Source organism: Coturnix japonica, chromosome 5 (assembly GCF_001577835.2).
Source record: "Coturnix japonica isolate 7356 chromosome 5, Coturnix japonica 2.1, whole genome shotgun sequence".
NCBI classification, from domain to species: Eukaryota; Metazoa; Chordata; class Aves; order Galliformes; family Phasianidae; genus Coturnix; species Coturnix japonica.
The window spans coordinates 42,330,105-42,348,550 of NC_029520.1; positions in this window are offsets into that span (position 1 = coordinate 42,330,105).

An 18,446-nucleotide genomic window follows, 5' to 3' on the forward strand; every position below is an offset into this window, starting at 1 on the left:
AAATTGAAGCTAACGAATCAAGCAAAATAGGAGAGAGAATGAGTCCCGTAACCGAGAGGCCTAGCGTGAATCTAGGCGAACGGCTGAAGGCTCCCACACACTCCCTGAACGCAGAAACTCGAAAAGACGTCAGTCTGTTCTGCGACAGAGTTAATATAGAGTCCAGGTCCCGTGACCTATCGTGTTGTTCCCTGGGAGATGTAGTCTTCTTCTGATAAGTTGCAGATTCAGTAAAATTATTCATGCTTTATATGATGTTATGATGTGGAATACTGATAGCAAAATTACAAAATATTAAACCATGACATTCCACCCTTATTCTACATCATTACATTATATTTATACATACATACACACTCATATGTATAATTGTGAATAATCAGCAACCTTATTTTTTCTCAACAATCTATATTTATTCCATACAAATCCCTAAGTTGAGAACAAAACTCTATAACCTAACCTACTATTTATTAATTTTGAGAAAATGGCAAAACTGCCAGAAAAAGGAAAATATGTCAGCGGTAGAGGGGAAAGGCAGTGCTAGTAGGGGCGTCCCCACATCAAGGTGCACTCATCCTTTCCCCAGCACCACAGCAAGTTTCTTTTGACTTATACTTCTTTCCATGTGTGCTCTACACATGCATGGCCAGTGCAGGATATAGAGTCAGATGGAAAACTTGCTTACAGAATGCCTAATTAAGGTATATAGAGAAAAAGTGTTTCCTTAACATTAATCCACTCTATCTTAAGTCCTATACCTAATTGAACTATTCTGTACCCTAATTGAAATTTTTCTGAGACTCTACCTATATATCTACGGAAAATCATTGGCTGCACTCCCCAACATCAAATTCCCTTGTGGTACACATTGACAATTCCCATTTTGTCCATCACCCACCATGTGCACCCAGGTCCTGGGCAAAGACAGTACCCGGAGAGGTTTGCCCTTTCCAGACGCTGGAAGGACCCAAACTGTTTTTCCCAACACACACTCTTATGTGTACTACAGGAACCTTATCTCCCTCCACGGTAACGTAGGGAGCTGGATTGGTTAGGACCATACGATTACTAGATCCTCGAGTGTTGACCAACCAGGTGGCTTCTGCTAAATGGTTCTCCCAATTTTTATACTTTCCGCCACCCATTGCTTTCAACATAGTTTTCAATAACCCATTGAATCGTTCAATCTTACCAGAAGCTGGTGCATGATAGGGAATATGGTAATCCACTCAATGCCATGATTTTTGGCCAAGTGGTTACAAGGAATTTTTAAAATGGGTCCCATTATCTGATTCAATTCTTTCCGGAGTGCCATGCCGCCACAGGATTTGCTTTTCCAACCTAATATGGTGTTTCGGGCGGTAGCATGGGGTACTGCGTATGTTTTCGAGCACCCAGTGGTTGCCTCCCCATGGTGAGTACATAACGCTTACCATTGCGAGATCGTGGCAAGGTGATATTAATCAACCTGCCATGCCTCTCCATATTTATACTTTTGCCATCGCCCTTCCCCCAAAGAGGTTTCATCCTCTTGGCTTGTTTAATTACAGTGCATTTCACATTCATGGGTAACCTGTGCAATAGCATTCATTATCAAGTCCACCCCTAGATTCTCAGCCCATCTATATGTTACATCTCTTCCTGATGACCTGAAGTATCATAGGCCCACCGGTTCAATTATATTGTATTATATTGTGTTATCCTGTATTTCGATATAGTATTTAGTAAATAAGTGTGCCTCCTTAGATCGTTGCCGCTGTTTTTCTTTTCCTAATTAACTTTTCCTTTCGGCCTAGGGCCCCTCTGGGGCCTACGGCCCCCTGTCACGGACGCAGGTGGATTTTTAGTTCAAACCGTGACAGTTTGTTTATTTCTTGCAGCTCATGCAGACCCAGGTAACACTTGATATACCACTTAACAGATATGACCGCTTGCCTCCGTTATCTTCATGCATTAGCTAGTCCTATGTCTGGCAATGAGCTATCTCACTGATTGCTTCTCTTTCTTTCTCAAGCCAAACCCCTCCTCAAAAGAGTTTTTGAACCTTGTCATCCATTTCTGGTATAAGCACAACACATTTGCTCCAAGTCCTGCATTTAACTTAGCAGTAGGTATTGAAAAGAACAGGAAGGAACATGTACATGTGTTGCAAAGGAAAGGGTAGAAATGTTGGATGTGTAGAGTTTTGTGAAGCGGTATGCACGACTATTCAAATCCAAGCAGATAGAATGTAGATAAAGCATCTGAATACCATTTTATCCTTTTACTAGAGGAATTTCTTCCTTTATTAAGCGTACTTAGATATAGTTGTTTATTTATTTTTACCAGAATACTTCTTGTTCTTTGTGGATACTGTTCTGATTTGGGAGTGAAATCCAATTCTTTATAAGAGAAGCTTGACTTGGTAGTGCCCAAAGAATCATCTGAAGCCACTAAGAGCTGCGAAAAAGATAATTATACTGTTGTCTGTGTAGCTTACATCTGATTTTTTCTTTAAGTATTGTGATAGTAGCAAGGGAGGCCCAAACAGGACATGATAATTCAGAAATGATATAGCACACTTCAATATGTCAGGAAAAGAAGGCAAGAAACTGGCATGGCTGAAGTGGGACCTGCTGGTCAAACTGGAGAGCAAGAATAAAATGCACAGTCAGTGAAAGCAGGAACAGGAACTCTGGGAGGAGTGTGGATGCTACTAGGCTGTATTGGGGTGGGGTCAGGAAGGCCAAGGCCCAGCTGGAATTGGGTTTGGCAAGAGGTGCAAAGAACAAGAAAGGCTTCTACAGGTATGTCAACCAGAAAAGGAAAGTCCAAGATACCCTATTAGTGAACAATACAGGCAAGCAAGTAACAACAGATAAGGAGAAGACTGAAGGCAATGTTCAAAGCTCTGGAACCAGAAGAGTCTTGTATTGTAACCAGGGAACTCACTAGATTGCTTTGAGTCAGGTGGGTTTCACTGCTTGCTAAGGTCTGTGATATTGCAGGGAACCCTCAAGATGTCAGGTGTAGTACCAGCACTTTGCCTTAGTTTCTGTTTTACTCCTCTGCTCCAGTCCAGCATATCCTCTGTCCCATATTTTTGCAGCACCTGCAGACACTGCTTTCCCTCTTCCATCCATCTTTCGTCTACTTTTCACTCACAGTCACATCTGAAGACTCATCTACGAAGCCTGCAATTCACTGTGTTTTCACAGCATAGTGGTACTGCTTTCTGCAATCCCATTAGGTTTTTCTAAAAGGTACTCAAACTGGGAATGAAAGAATTGTACCAAAGAAGTGATTTCTTCTGGAAAACAGTTTTATCCAGTTGCTGATTGCAATATTGTTTTCTAATGTTTAATCACCAGAGTATTCCTTCACTCTGTAGGCATGATATTTTCTGTGTGGATGTATTGTCTTGGTATGACTTCTCAGGAGTGTTTATTAATCTTAATGTCTTAATATTCTCCAAGGGAGAGGCAACACAGATTATAAGTCCCTAATTATTTAGTGAGTTGTGAAGTATCTAGATTGGAAGATGGACAAATATTTTTGTGTATCATCTCATGTTCTACTGGGAGCTTATTTACTGCAAAAATCAGCCGAATGCACGAATAGCCCATGTAGGTCAGCAGCAAGCAATGGAGGGTATCCAACATCTTAAAACTGAAAATTGTATGTCTAAATGTAAGAGTTCTTCAGAGCAGTGCCAGGGGATGTTGTGCCCAACAGTTGATCAGTCTAGTAGAACAATAAAACAAGGATCTGAACCTCTGGTGGCAAAGGGACTTGCATCATTTTTTGTCTTGAGAATGTCTGCCTGTTCATGAAGGGGGGCTTTACTAGAGAAACAACATGCAAAAAATAGATTGTTCGTACAGAATAGAAATGAATCTCTATTAAGTTATTTGCATTCTTTTGTTGCCTTTCTTACAACCTGAAGAAGATATCCTTGTCTAAACTGGTACATTTCAAACTCTGCCCTAATTGGGGCATTCCAGTTATGGACAAGAATGTACCTACTGTTATATCACAAGCAGGGATGTGTTTTTAGTGTATGATTTGCTAGCAGGTTATTTAAGCCATCACACTACAAAACACTTTCAGAATTGTGTGTCTACATACCTTGTAGCAGAGCTCAGTGCAGGTCTAGTCTGTTTCCCAGTTCCCAGAGACATCCCAATGGCCAAAGAAGATTGTCATCAAGGAAAAGCTAAGGGAACATGTGAGAAATGAATGGAGGGGAAAAAGGGGTACCAGCACATCTGCTCCACAGATACATGGTTCCAAGAAGTCAAAATTCCAAGCTCTTCCATGCAGATATCTATGTCATTACCTCTGTCTTTGTTAATAATCTTGTACTTGGTGAATCCAATCCACTTGGCAAAAGGAAAACGAAGAAATATAAACGGTATCTATCACCATCCTCTCTGTCCCCTTTGCAGATGAACCCAATTTATTGCTACCAGCTCTATCATAGGATGTGCTAGAATTTTTTTAATCCCGTCCTAGCTTCTTCCAGATCTTATTAACGAATTTGGATTATTTCTTGCCTTGTATTTCTTCAGAGGATGATCACTGCTGAATGTTCTACGTAAGATTTCAGTGATGGGATACTCCTGGTAATTAAAGAAGCAGTTTCAGATGTAGTAAGGCAGACTTTTCTAACCTTTCTAACGGAGCCCTTCTTCCCCTGCAAAAGGCCCTTTTTTGATCTTTCCCGAGTATCAGCCCAGTCTGATCAATGAAACAATGTGGGAGGATAAAAACTCTATGTGTCTTTCATCCTTAAGACTCTGGAGAAACTCAGGGCAAATCATTGCTGCTGCTTTCTGTTTTCAGAACAAGTTTTCTGATAGGAGTTGTGCTCAGCATTTACTGTTTTGGAGATTTAAACAGATCACTAAATACATTCATCTTTTTGCTTCCTCCTCATCAAAGTATTTGATTACCGTTTGATGGCTGGAGGATATCACAGTCAAAAGCCTTTGCTTCTCACTGTTGTATCCTTTGCAGAGAAAAAGCTGAGTTCAAGACCTGCCCTGGAATTCATACCTACTTTCTACCTCTTTTTGAGAGGTTGAAGGGTGTTAAGAGCTGTACATAGCTGTACTGAAGGTATACCCACAAGTGATACAAAATGGAATTGAACTAGTTCTGAAATGTCTAAGAGTACCTCTGATGGGAAGCACAGTTCTTTTAAGAATTAGGGCATACAGTTCCTGTATAGTTTTTTTGCTATGGCAAAAATGAGCAAGTCAGTACACTAAATATATAAAACTTGTATTTAGTTCTGCTTCACATTAGCAATGAAGGTATCCTGCTTAGGAATTTATGTTCACATCCAGGGTTTCTTGCAGAAGGTCTGTTTTAGAAGAGTTAAAATTCAACCCATTCTTTTTCTGACTTTTGTATCCTTATCACCAATCCTGACATTTTATTTATGAAATATAAATATGAACGTCTATCTACAAGCTTAAACTTTGTAAAAGAGCTTTTTTAAGACTTTTTTCCCATCCCCCACCATTTAGCTGTTCTGTCCTCCCTACCCTACAAAACAAGCAAGCACTAGAAGAATTAATCAACAGCAAACCAAGTAATATAAAGAGAGATGTTATTTTTCGCCTGTCCTTTTCAGAAGGGTAATTGAAAGTGACAGAAGTCAACTATATTTAGTACACTAAAACAATGTACAGTACTGCGAGTTCCCAAACCTAATGGATCAACTATAGTTATTAAAACCCTTCCCACTGCAAATCCAAGGAGGAACAATAAACAAGGGCTTTATTTCCATAGTTGTTATTCAGTAAAATATTCCCAAAGATAAAAGGATGTCTTTAATGTTCTATACATTATGCCTTCAGGTTGGATTTTTTCTGTTGTTCAAAAAGTTTTCATCACCAGAATCTCTTTCTTTCATTGTTCAGGCATTTAAAACGCACATTTAGACCTGTCAAGTCTTATACATAGGGAGTTGAGACTCCTTCAGTTGATTTCTGTCTCACACGTTTCTATAGATAGTCGTAAATTCACATTGCAGCTGAACCAATCTAATGCTTACATGGGGTCTGTAGCACAGTTCCAGTTCCTTTGTTGCCCTTTTATTATTGCTCATTTGAGCCGCTGGTGGGCTAGCTAAACTTGCAGAGAACAACTTTTCTCAAAAATTAAGGTTTGTGTTTTTTTCTGCTTGTTTATTCTTGGATAGAAATTATAAAGACCCTTTTCATCTAAAAAATAACTATATATTTTTTTCCTGGCCTGCGTTACTTTAATTTCATCTGTTACTGGGTTGGATGGAAATCATTCAGGCCCTGGTCAAAAGGAGTTGGGCAGCTCTGCATACCCCTCCCATATTAGGAGTCATACATTGCTGTCTCAAAAATTCCCTTCTGCCTTCACATTAGCCAAGTACTTGATCAAGTCGCATCACTGATATTTTCCTATTTGGAAATATACATAAGTAACCTGTGGAAGTCAGTTACAGAAAGCAGACTTTCACAGGCCAAGAGGAGAACTGAAGAACTACAACAATCTCAATTTTCCCATATTGCTTCTAGTAGTGGAGCCTCAAGCATTGCTAGGTGTTGTCACTCAGATTTGCACTTGTGCCGCACTTTGACATTCTTCTTATCACCAATTCAAGCGGTCACAGTGACTAACTCTAGAATGTCCATTTCAAGCTATTTACTTTGTAATGAGAAGAAGGGTTGGAATGTGATGAACCAATTTAGGATAGTCTCTAGAGTTGGCAAAATGCATGTGCTAGCCCTGTGAATCCAAGAGACATGCACTGGAAACTGTTCATATGGAAGGAACAATGACTTTGCTCATAGGCCACTCTTCATGGGCTCTTGTATTCTAATAAAACTACACTCATACAATAGGTGGATTTGATTGTTCATGAAATGAACAGCTAGTAAGCCTATGAGGTGGTCACGACATTGTCTTTCACTGTAAAATTGAAAGAAAACAAAATACACATCCTTCCATACAAAAGCAGTGGCCCCCAGGAAAGTATCTTTGTGTTGGAAGGATAATGAGAGCCTTCAGAAATTGAGGCCTTCATCTAAAATGTGCATGTCTGAATCTTTGTGTGTTATAATTATGAAAAGAAGGTATTCTTCCCACAAGCTTATTACCTGTTTGAGAGGAATTACAAAGAATGTGGAAGATAAAATCAGTCCTGATGTTTTAACTGGTATTGATTAGGGTTTCTAAAGATTTCCTTGGACTGCTTGATAAAGTAGAAAGAGACAAAGGAGAATTTTCTACATGCTGGCTTTGCAGAAACATGTTCTATATTTGATTGTACTATTGAGTGCAGCAACATAGTATACAAAACATTTGGAATCAATAATGATTTTGTACGTTTTTCTTCCAAAGAATTCAATGTGTTCTACAAACACTGAGCTTCACAGACTCTGTAGGAGGAGCTCGTAACTAGAAACTAGGTACTTTCTTCCTTTAAAGACAGGAAAACAAGACCAGAAACAGCTTGCTCAGAGTCACATGTTAAGTCAGGTGCTAAACTCCATATGAAATCCTCAGGCACTGCATGCCACTTTCTTTCCTGGTCCCTCACAGAAATCTTGAAAAGCTCCTGATTCATAGTACAGCTAAATAATTTAGGCGCAATGTTAATATACTATGGAGACCTTGTGAATTAAAATAGCCTCAGTCAATTCAGTCAAATGTAAGGACTGCTCTGTAGTGAGGTTTATACAGTATATTCCGTAAACCTTTTTACCTGCCAGAAATGAATGGTGGGATAGATGTGCATGTCTTGGATTATCTGTTCTTGGTCAGTTGCCTGTAAGTACCAGTGACTGTATTGAACTTGTCTGGCCTTTCCTAGGCTGGGAATTACGTTAATCACCTTAAGCTAGCAAGTTCGCATGGCTGACAATTTACTGGAGTCTTCTAAAGTTTAAAATGTAATTTCCTAGGCAGACAGGGAACAGTTGACTGAGGTTGTGTCGTCACCATAATTATAGTGCTAGAACTCCTCTGGTATTATAGAGAGCAGAAGTTACAACATTTCTGCCTCCTTGTCTGAAGGAAACCTCCTCTGTTTACAGCAGTGTGCTGGAAGTGAATGTGCTACTGTGTTCGGTGTCTCTGAGACTTGTTTTATTTAGGAGCCTTCTTTTGTATCTCAGCATAAGGAATTGGGAAAACTTGTAGTCTGCTTCTGTGAGGCTCTTTGTGCTTTATAGATGAAGAATGCAATGGAAATTTTGATTGTTTAATTATTTGCAACTATCAGCACAACCTCTCCCACTGTGTACCTGAAACGTTCCACTTTGTACAAGTACTATTTCTTCTCCCCCTTCCCAAGGGGAGTCTGTAAGGATTCAGGCACTGCAGGGCTGGCATTAAGGTATGTGAAGCACCCTCCCACCTGACTGAGAAAAACCATGGCCACATCACATGCAAAGCAGTGTGGGCTGCAGAGGATCTGAGGTGTCTGGAGACCAAGAGTGGTACTGGGAATTGACAGCCTGTGTGTCCATTCATACAGCTGGGAGATCTGCAGGTCCCTGGGAGGAGCGTGTTGCCTGGAATCTGGTCATCTTAAGTGGTTACAGTGAGGCTCAGTCAGTATTTTTTTTTTTTTCATTGTAGGAAAACCTTGGATTTTACATAAAGAAGAAATCCTATTCACTTGAGTTACAGCTTCTGCTTAACTATGCTTGCAAGTCCATAAAGGCAGTTGAAACTTCCCAGCATTTTGATCCTCAGCTTCGGTCCCTCTAGACCTACATCACAGCTCTGGCTTACAGACTGCCAAACTTTTTAAATGTGTATGAACTTATAAGCTTACATAAGCTATATACTTACACTAGTAACATTCCAGATGCAAGAAGCATCTGAGTAGGCACGCCGTAAACACATAGTTACTTTTAAAATATATATCTCAGCTACAGATTTGCCTTAGAAGTACAGAACTCCAGCCAGGGATTTTGAGAAGCAGGCTGGTGTGGCATAAGGCAGACCTATTTCTGTATTGGATAAATGATTTCACAGGTATCTGGGGGGATCTGAGGGAAAGGCAGAAGAGTATTTCATGTTAGCTAAAAGTGCTTCCATGTATCTGAGCTCCTTAAATGACCAACTTCACTAAAAGCACAAAATATACACCTCCTATGCAGTGCACTGACTGGATCTGAGCACAGCACATGGATTTCCATTTTCCCAGCCATGCAACATTTTTCCAGTTTATAATTTACTTTCCCTTATACATTTATATTCTGCAGCTGCTTGTAAATCCACTAAGTGTGCCTAGTTCAAGTCTCCTTCACCACAAAGAGTATTCAAATAAATGTAGCCATAGGCTTTTGTCCATCTAAAAGTTGTGGCACCTGTTATTGCAGAAGTGTGTACTGGCCTTTAGCATTTAGCCACAAGTCAGATAAACCAAGCAATGCATTTATCTAATAAATCTTCACATACATTCAGGACTCAAAGCCAGGTCCTACAAATAAACAACAGGTCTTGACTGACTCAGGTGGAGACTAGCAGTGTGGGGGAAAAATGTTTTAGTAAGTTGAGGAAAACCCAAAGAGGGCCATTGGGGTTGAGTGATTATATTGAAGGGAGGTCACACAAAACTGCTGAAGAGGAACTTTGCCAATAGGAAAGTCAGAAAGGAGTTAGAAATTGGATTGGCCTAAGGACCCAGACAGGGCTGCAGTGAACACTGTAGTAGGGGAGCATGTGACTGTGGTCAGGGTTGCGGACAGATCTTTAAGATCAGTCATGATTTGGATGTTTGGTTTTGAAATAATATTTGTGTTCTCAGTTAAAACCCTCAGTTCCTGGGCTTGCTCGTGCATTAGCTCTGAAAGAATTAACAAGGAATGAGCTACTTGTTAGTGAGATGCAAGGGGACTAGCAGGCTAGGAAAGGCTGTGGGGCTGTGGCCACCATGCAAGGGCCAGGACAGTCAGAATACATGGTTCTGCTGTCTGAACCAGATACCTGGCAGTATGTGTCAGAGGCCTTAAGACAGTAAGAGTAAGCAATTGATTATCATGTACACCTTTCTTAAGCCTTTCTGTGGGGTTAGGAGCCTGAGGGGATGGGAAGTGAATCATCTGTGGCCAAGGGAGTGTCCATGGAGGCATGGGCTGAGCAATGACCACGAGCATGCCATTGGAGGGCAGCATTGCTCAGACACAGAGCTGGATTCCTTTCAGCTTTGTCCTGCATACCCGTGGAGGGGCTGCTTCTGAAGGCCTCCGGGAGTACCTGGCTCCTGGTTGCAATGTCAGGAGGTCTGTGAGGTGCCATGCTCTGATGGGATGGCTCCAGGCACGGCTTGTGCAGTCACTGCTCCCTGGGAAACTCAGAGGATTCTGCTGTCCTTGAGCTAGTTTGTTTGTGCCTTTTGTCTTCCAGTGTCTAAAAAAGATAATTAGAAGGAGTTGGGGGCCATTTGCTCAAGTTACTTCTAATTCCCATGGTGGCTGTAATGAAATGTGTACTGCACATCCATTTTATTAAAGTAGTGTATAAAGACACACTTGACTTGCTTTTGCTCTGAAGATGAGAAAGGACGGATTGTTAAGAAAACAGGTATGCTGCTATCTGAACCTTCAAACATTCCTGAGCCTAACTGGCCCTAATTCCTTAGAAGAGATGAATCTTTTAGACCTTCACAGACCATGGGAATTTGAAGTGGGTCCTTTTCCCCGCTTTGGCATCAACCCTGGCATCAAAGCATGGCTGCAGGGTTTCTCTAAGACATGTGGCTTGGTTGCCTCCTCAGTCACAGCGGTGAAGGTATGCAAGTGAGCAGGAGAAACTTCCATTAGAGGAAATGAGCTAGAAATTGCCCTTAACAACAAATAAATGCATTTAAGATTCCCACTTTGTAACACGGGAAGTTGCCATTCTGTCATGGCTCAAACAGGGATTTGGATGTTTACTTTTACATGTTGCCTGGCTTGTCTAATATGTTCTCAGATAATTCCTCCTTTTGCCTGATCTTTATTGCGTGGAAGGCCCATTGTTACAGCACACATACAGGTGGTTGTGTTTTTTTTCTTATTTCCTGAAAAATCAGTTTCTCCAAACTGCTGTCCGTGGAATCTTTGTCCCCTGTCACTTGCAGAACCATCAACAGAGATTTAAATCAAGCTTTTTCTGTGTGTCAGAAGAGTACATAACTCCCAAGCTAGAATGTGTTTTGATGCTGAGATTACATTGGAGCTTTAAAACCAGATATGTTTTATATAAAGTAATTATGCAGTCTTATGTTTAAGATATGCACTCAAGTTTCAGTCTTTGATCTAGGAAATGCTTATTTCCCAAAGTGGAATAGTGTCAGTAGGAGAGATTCGTACCTCAAACAGCTTTATTGCTTCAGGGCTGGGGTGCTATCCTGGGAGACTGAAAACAGTGCCATTCACTTCCAAGTGATCTACCTAAATGTTGCAGATTTTGAATAAAAGTCAAGGGTGAAAATGAGGAGAGTTGGCAGCAGCAGCTTTGTAACAGTTTAGACTTTCATTTTCTCCACAATTTTTGAGAAGTTGCCGAAACAGTTTGTTTCAGTACAGAAAAAATGCTTTCTCTTTGTTATGGAAAACTTAGAAATGTACTTGGTCTGGATCAGTTTGATTTTTTTCTTGTTCTTTTATTATGGTTCATGTGGTAAACGATTGTCTCAAAAATGGTCTCAGGGATCTGTGCTGACATTCATTGAGCTGAAAATTGTTTTTTCTTTTACTAAGCTTTGGTCACTGGATTCGGCACTGTGTGTCAAAGCTTTGATAGGCATGACAGCATTATGATCCATTTTTGTCCTTGGTGATTGATCCAACATCCTCTGCTAAAAGGAAAGAGAATTACATTCCTTTTTCATACCTAGTAGACGTACAGGACACAAAGGGATACAGGCAGTGGGAAGGAATAGGAATGAATTCTTAATATTTGTGCATAATTTATCTTTATATTATTTTTCCATCCTTAACTTTTTCCTCTAGATTTTTTTATTTTTATTTTTTTTGGTCAGAACTCAGTATGCTCAAAGTATGAGAGCAGAGGTAACTGGGGAGTGGATGCTCTTGCTCATAGGATCAGGGGCACCATCTTAGCATGAAAGCATGAAAGTAACTTAGACTACTTCATGCATTAGCTGCTATGAGTAGCTGAAATCTACTCCCCTGAGTTACAAAAATGCTGTCACTGTATAACACAGTGGACATAGCATTGGAGTGGTTCACAGGAAAGCTTTTTGAACTTTTGATTATAATAAAGAGCTCATTCAAAAAACAGAAAATTTGTTTATTTTGCACTGAAAGTAAAACACTTTATATAAATTTCTCCAAGAAAGTTTTTGTGTGGTAAATTCAGCCAGATGAGATCTCAGAAGAAGCTGTAAGCAGAAAGTGATTCCTGTGCTGTTTAGACTTGAAAGTTCTTGCTTTGCAAAGTGCCATGTAAACTAAGTGATGAAAATGTATATTTTCAATTAGATGTCACTGATGAAGCACATTTACTTCTCTGAAATCTTGCAGTGCACTCTGATGATGCATTGTGAAGTTCTGTCATTGTTATTTCAGAAGTTAGTGCTGATTTATTCTCAACATTCCCCTATGGCAGCTTCAAATGCCTTTAATTTACCATGAAGCAAGATAGGTATCAGTCTATTTTCTTTCCTTTCTCACTGTATCTGAACATGACCTGAGCTTTTGGTGGGCTCACCCTACGCTTCCCTTAGTATCACATTCAAGGCGTCCAGATGGGGTGACAGAATGGAATAAGACACCAGCCCTCCATCTGTTTAAAAAAAAAAAAAAAAAGAAGAAGAAGAAATGAAATACAAGGTTTTATTGTTCGTTAAGTAGGAACAGATACAGTCTGTATGTCAAGGCCAAACTATATGCTATTAAATCTATCCTTTGAAGTCTTCCATTGGGCTGACCAAGGACAGATGGTAAACTGTTATCATTTGATATGGGATTAGGTCAAGTCGAAGTTCAGGTTTGAAGGTAACAGTGAGAGTCTTAGTTCAGCCGTCAAATGTTTTAGTTTATATGATGAATAGCACGTAGACACCATCTTTGCTACTGTTCTGCTAGTTTGAAGATTGGGAGATTTATTTAACTACAGATCTCCATGCTCTTTAGAAGTCTAAAATGGCAACACGTATCTGTTCTAACTTAGTAGCTGAATATCAATGCAATCTTTATTCTTTGGGAGAAAAGTTTAGGCCCAGAACATACTGGCCTAAAATATTATGCTTTTTTTTTGTTGTTGTTTCTGGCTCGTATATTTTCAGTGTTCACCTTTGTGTTTCTATTTCTTTGTAAATGTACCAAAACCATAGTGTTCTTTTTGGAGAAACTGATTGCTAGTGTCAAATACGGGGAAGGCTGTAGCACCATTTCCTTTCTTGCACTCTATTTTCACTTTCAAATAATGAATAAAGATCATTGACTGTGATGAAGCTGAACTGCTGCATATGTCTTAGGCTATCTGTTCTTCAGATTTGGCAGAATAAAATTGCCTCTTTCTTGCCTTAAAATTCTAACCAATGATATTTAGAAACAAGTTTCACTGAAGTGGCTGATGTTTGCCATATAGCGCGTGCAGTGGACCTTAGGCATAATTTGGAAGCAAGCAAAGTACGTGTAGTTAATTGTGTGCCAGTTAAAAAGCTGGTACAAAATGAGCTTTGAAGATTTGGCCATAGTCTTCTACAAGCTGTCTTGTGGCTTAATAATATGCGCTGCTTATACTGGTTAAGGACTGATGGGGTGAGCTCATATAACTTCCTAGACAATGGCTCCTTATTTTATGTCATCTTTTTTCTTAAAACTCCTTTAGAAGAAACTCAGTGGAAGTGAAACACTTCTGTTAGATGTAGGCAGAAGAGAGAGTAATAGTCACGAAGCCTTGACAGCGAGAGGTGCTATATAGTCACAGAAGAATAAGGTGTTATTGTAGCACAGGGTTTGTATTTCAGGTATATGAGTCAAGAAATTAAAAAAAAATCTGATACTATTCACTACATTATGGGCACACATTGACTTCTCCATATGACATTTTTTCTTTTATGTACTTATTACATATGTTAATGTGTCATGTGAATAAGTAAATATTGCCAGAAAAGCAGGACTTTTGAAGTTGTGACACTTAGTGCTTCATCACTTGACATTCAACAGCTCTCATTTAATTTTTACAGTTGGGATGATGTGTAGCTGACTGTAGCGTTATACTGTGTTAGTAACACATCCAAACTAAAAAAAGAGAGAATCCTAGAACTGTATCTGGTTTACTCTCAGCTCAAAGAGGTTTCTGTCTAAAGGCTCAGGACTTGTTTCCCATTTGAGCAGATTTTTAAGCTTGGCTGGAGATGGTGGGAAAGTCACTTTGTGCCGTTTTTCTTGTCCCCTGGACTTGGTCTGGCTAAAACCACTGTTTTAAAAGCCTGTGGGCTTCCTCCTGTCATAAGAAATGCAGTAATCTCCGTGATTCTTGCTGAACTTAAAGGCTCAAATGTGGCATTGTCTAGTCTGCTGCGTCCTTTGTTATGCTCCTTTCCTTTCCTTTCCTTTCCTTTCCTGCTGCCTACTATTTAGTGCTGCGAAAGCAAACACCAGGCAGAGTGATGGCTGAGGTCTGGCAGGCAGACAGGTACTGTGCAGGTGACAGACAAGGCATACCACAGCCCTGCATGCCTGTGTTTTCTTTAGTGATATGCAGTACATTGTGTTCTATTTGAGCAATCTCCTCCCCTGTACAAGATGTAAGTAGCAATTTTTATTTATTTATTTATTTTTAACTTCAGCCTTCAGTTTCAAGACTGATAAATCTGGAAACTTCAGCTATGCAGACTGTTTCTTTTCCTTACCCATCCCTCCTGGGTAGCTTTATACATGTCTGGGAATGGAGGTGGGCTGAATGCAGCAGTATCCTTGGAGAATTATTCTCTGGAGAAGAGACTTTGAGAATGTGTTGAGCATTTCAGTGAGTCTTTTCTCACTTCAATATAAGCTTTATATAATTATCATGGGCTGCAAAAATAAAAACTATGACATCAAGTGGAAAGAGTCTAGGATCTATTTTCCAGCCTTGTTTTAATGTCACTTGGTGAAAGTAAAACTTTTTCCTTTAGGAATACTGATCTTTTCCACCTTCTTTTTGTTGAACTGCTCTTACCTAAGACCCTCCTCTGTATTCCTTACTCTAACAGGAGTAAACATTATATATAGCCACATTAAGGAATGTTCAGCCATCAAACTACATTTGCTGATTGTAGTTTGGTATCCAAATGTGTTTAAAATGCATTAATGTAAATACCCTTTGAGGTCCTCCATCCACATTCCTGTGGTCCTGTTTGTGTTTATCCTCACTCTTTACTCACTGCTTGTTCGTTTAAGAAGTGATCCAGAACCTGCCTACTTTCAAAATACAGCTTCTTTAGCTTTGCTTATTTGAGTCCATAGCCCCCTGAGACTTTAACCAGTATCCTGATGAGTGGATTGAGAGCAACCATGCAGATAAGGGACATCCCAAAAAGCTGATGTATCCTGGGCTGCGTGAAAAGTGTGACCAGCAGGATGAGGGAAGTGATTCCCTCTCTCTGCTCCATTTTTGTGAGATCTAATCTGCAGTGTTTAGCTCTGGAGTCCTTAGCTCGAGAAGGACTTGGATCTGTTGGAGCTGCTCCAGAGGAGGGCTATAGAGAGGAGACACAGCTGCAGTCATAGGACCTTATGAATATGGGCTGAGAGTTGGACTTGTTCATCCTAGAGAAGAAAAGGCTCTGGGGAGAACTTACAGGGTACTTTCAGTACAGAAAGGAATCTACTGGAAAGATGGGGAGAGACTTTTATCAAGCACTCTAGTGATAAGAAAAGATGTAATGGTTTTAAACTAAAGGATTTAGATTTGATATTAGATATAAGATTTATATTTGATATAAGAAACTATTTACTCAGGGGGTAGAGAGGCACTGGAATAGGTTGCCCAGAAAAGCTGTGGATGCCCCATCTCAAGGTTGGATGGGGTCTTGGGCAACCTGCTGCTCAGCATGGGCTACTTTTTGAAGTTTTGAACCAGAAAAGGTGTAATGCAAATAACAAAGACAATGTACTAAAGCAGTCCATGGGTGTTAATCAACAGTTAAGCTTATTGTCATAATTTTTCTCCGTAAATAGTAGCAGAGAATGTGTTACTTTGTAGATGGCTATGATATAATAAGTATAAATGGCACTATGTATTTTAAGATAAATAAATAAATAAATTCCCGTTCTGTAATATCCAGAGGCCGTGGCTGTCAAGGGCCAACACAACCATCAAGAAAGTCTAAAATTAAAACAGACAAGTTGCCAATGCATAAAACTGCCATCATTGTGTTCACTTCCCAGTTTGTTTCAATGACCGTCCCATCTGTGAAACATATTTCTGTGAGATTTTTAAGAGTCCAGAGCATAAACCAGGCCGTTTGTGTGAATGCCATGACCCAGGTGCCGATCTTGTTTGAAAAATGCATGAATGGCCCCACTGCCAAGGATATAACTGCAGATAATATAATCCAGAAATTCCTTTCCAAAGCAGTGAGTAACTGAAATTTATGTACTCGCATAACTCATTTATTGCAGGGAGAGCAACGAGTCCAAAGTTGTCAGCTCCAGCCATAGGGGTTGTTACCTGATCCAAGAGATTTGTGACTTTATTATTGTCTAAATGGGAGAGCTGAGGCTGCTCATTGGCACTGCAGCTTAGAGGCTGGGAAGTGCTGGATGAGGGGTGAGGGCACAAATTGTTGTCTCTGGCAGGAAGAAAAGTAGTTCAGCAAGATTTTTTTACATGAGTAAGGGTTTGGATGCATGGGCTCAGGCCAATCTGATGGGCCCTAATTATTTTCTGTAGCATCTCTGCATTGCCCCATCCCCAAATCTTTCTATTTCAGATCCAAATGGAATAAGGTTTCAAGATCAGTTATGTTTATATGCATGATTCTGAATGAGATTTGATAAATAAGTTCTGGATATCCAGAAGAATATACTTCTGGTAAAAATCATAGAACATCCTGAGCTGGAAGGGACCCACAAAGATCATCAAGTCTAACTCCTGGCTCCACACAGGACTACTCAAAATTCAAACCATATTTCTGAGACTGTTGTCCAAATGCTTCTTGATCTCCAGTAGGCTTATATCTGGGAGGTATGTTTCCTGTATTTCTGTTCTGCCAGAAATTTAGCTGAGTCTGTGACTTCCATATCGCTTATGAAAACACATACTTGATAGTATGATGGGAAGAGTATGTTCTGCTAAGAGTCTATGGAGTTCTAATAGGACAAATGCTATAGAAATTCAAAGTATTACTGTGGCTAATATAGTAATTTGCCACCGAGGTTTGTTTTAACAAGCAAATACTCTTATTTCATGTGTCCAAGCAATGAAGCTAGTTTTCTTCAGATGTAAAATCTTGTTAATATTATTAAAATTTCCTAAATATTGGGACAGCTGATGAGCAGTCACAGGCTGTATCCTGATACCTCTCCATCTTTTAAAGCATAATGAGACAGAACATATATTGTAGAGAAGAATGGAAGGAGATTTTACTTTTCAATTCTAGACAAATATATACATATATATTGTCTCTAAAATAGGAGAAACAAATTGGTACTATTTAATACCAAGAACTTTTGCACTGTGAATGGGTGTATTTTTATTCCAAAAAGTTATCTGTGATAAAGACATTAAACTTCATGGTCGCCTTTCAGAATCAAGGAAATGGAGGCATGGAAAGGCCAGTCAATCTGATTTTGCTAATGTGGGGACTCTAGAAAGACTTTAGCTTTACTCAGTTCTCTTTACACGACTTCAACTTTTGTTTGTGCAAATACACAACTGTACTTCTTTGCCCTGAATCCTGATCTGTAGTGTGAGGACTGCAATAAACTCCATACCAAAATTCTCACTTCCTTCTCTGGTGGTGAGATGCACTGGCTAAACTGAATATATGACTTCCTATGTCCCTTTAACCACAAGGCTGACCTGCTTCATAAAAGTCACTACGTTATGATAGTCTTGGCAGGTTTTAGTGGTTGATCTTATAATTAATTAAGAGGTACTAAGTTTAAAAAGTCATTAGAAATCAAATCACAAAGGATAAGTTAAAGACCTTTCTGTGAACTTTGGCATGCCCTTGTATTACCTCTAAACCCACATCAACAAAAAGACACATTAATAAAAGCATTATATATTTGAAGAGTAACACCTTGCCCATGCAGTTTATGACTACAAATGAGTACATGTCAGAGAACACCACCAAGTTCATTAGGCCAAAAATTTCACTGATAGTGTTCATTTAGAAAGGATGGTAGTTGTGCCAGTGCAGTGGTGGACAGTAGCATAAAAAATTTAGAAGAGAGATAAAAGACCCTTTCTCCTGTTTTTCCCAGCCTCACTATCTGTACAAACTTATAGGTAAGTATGAA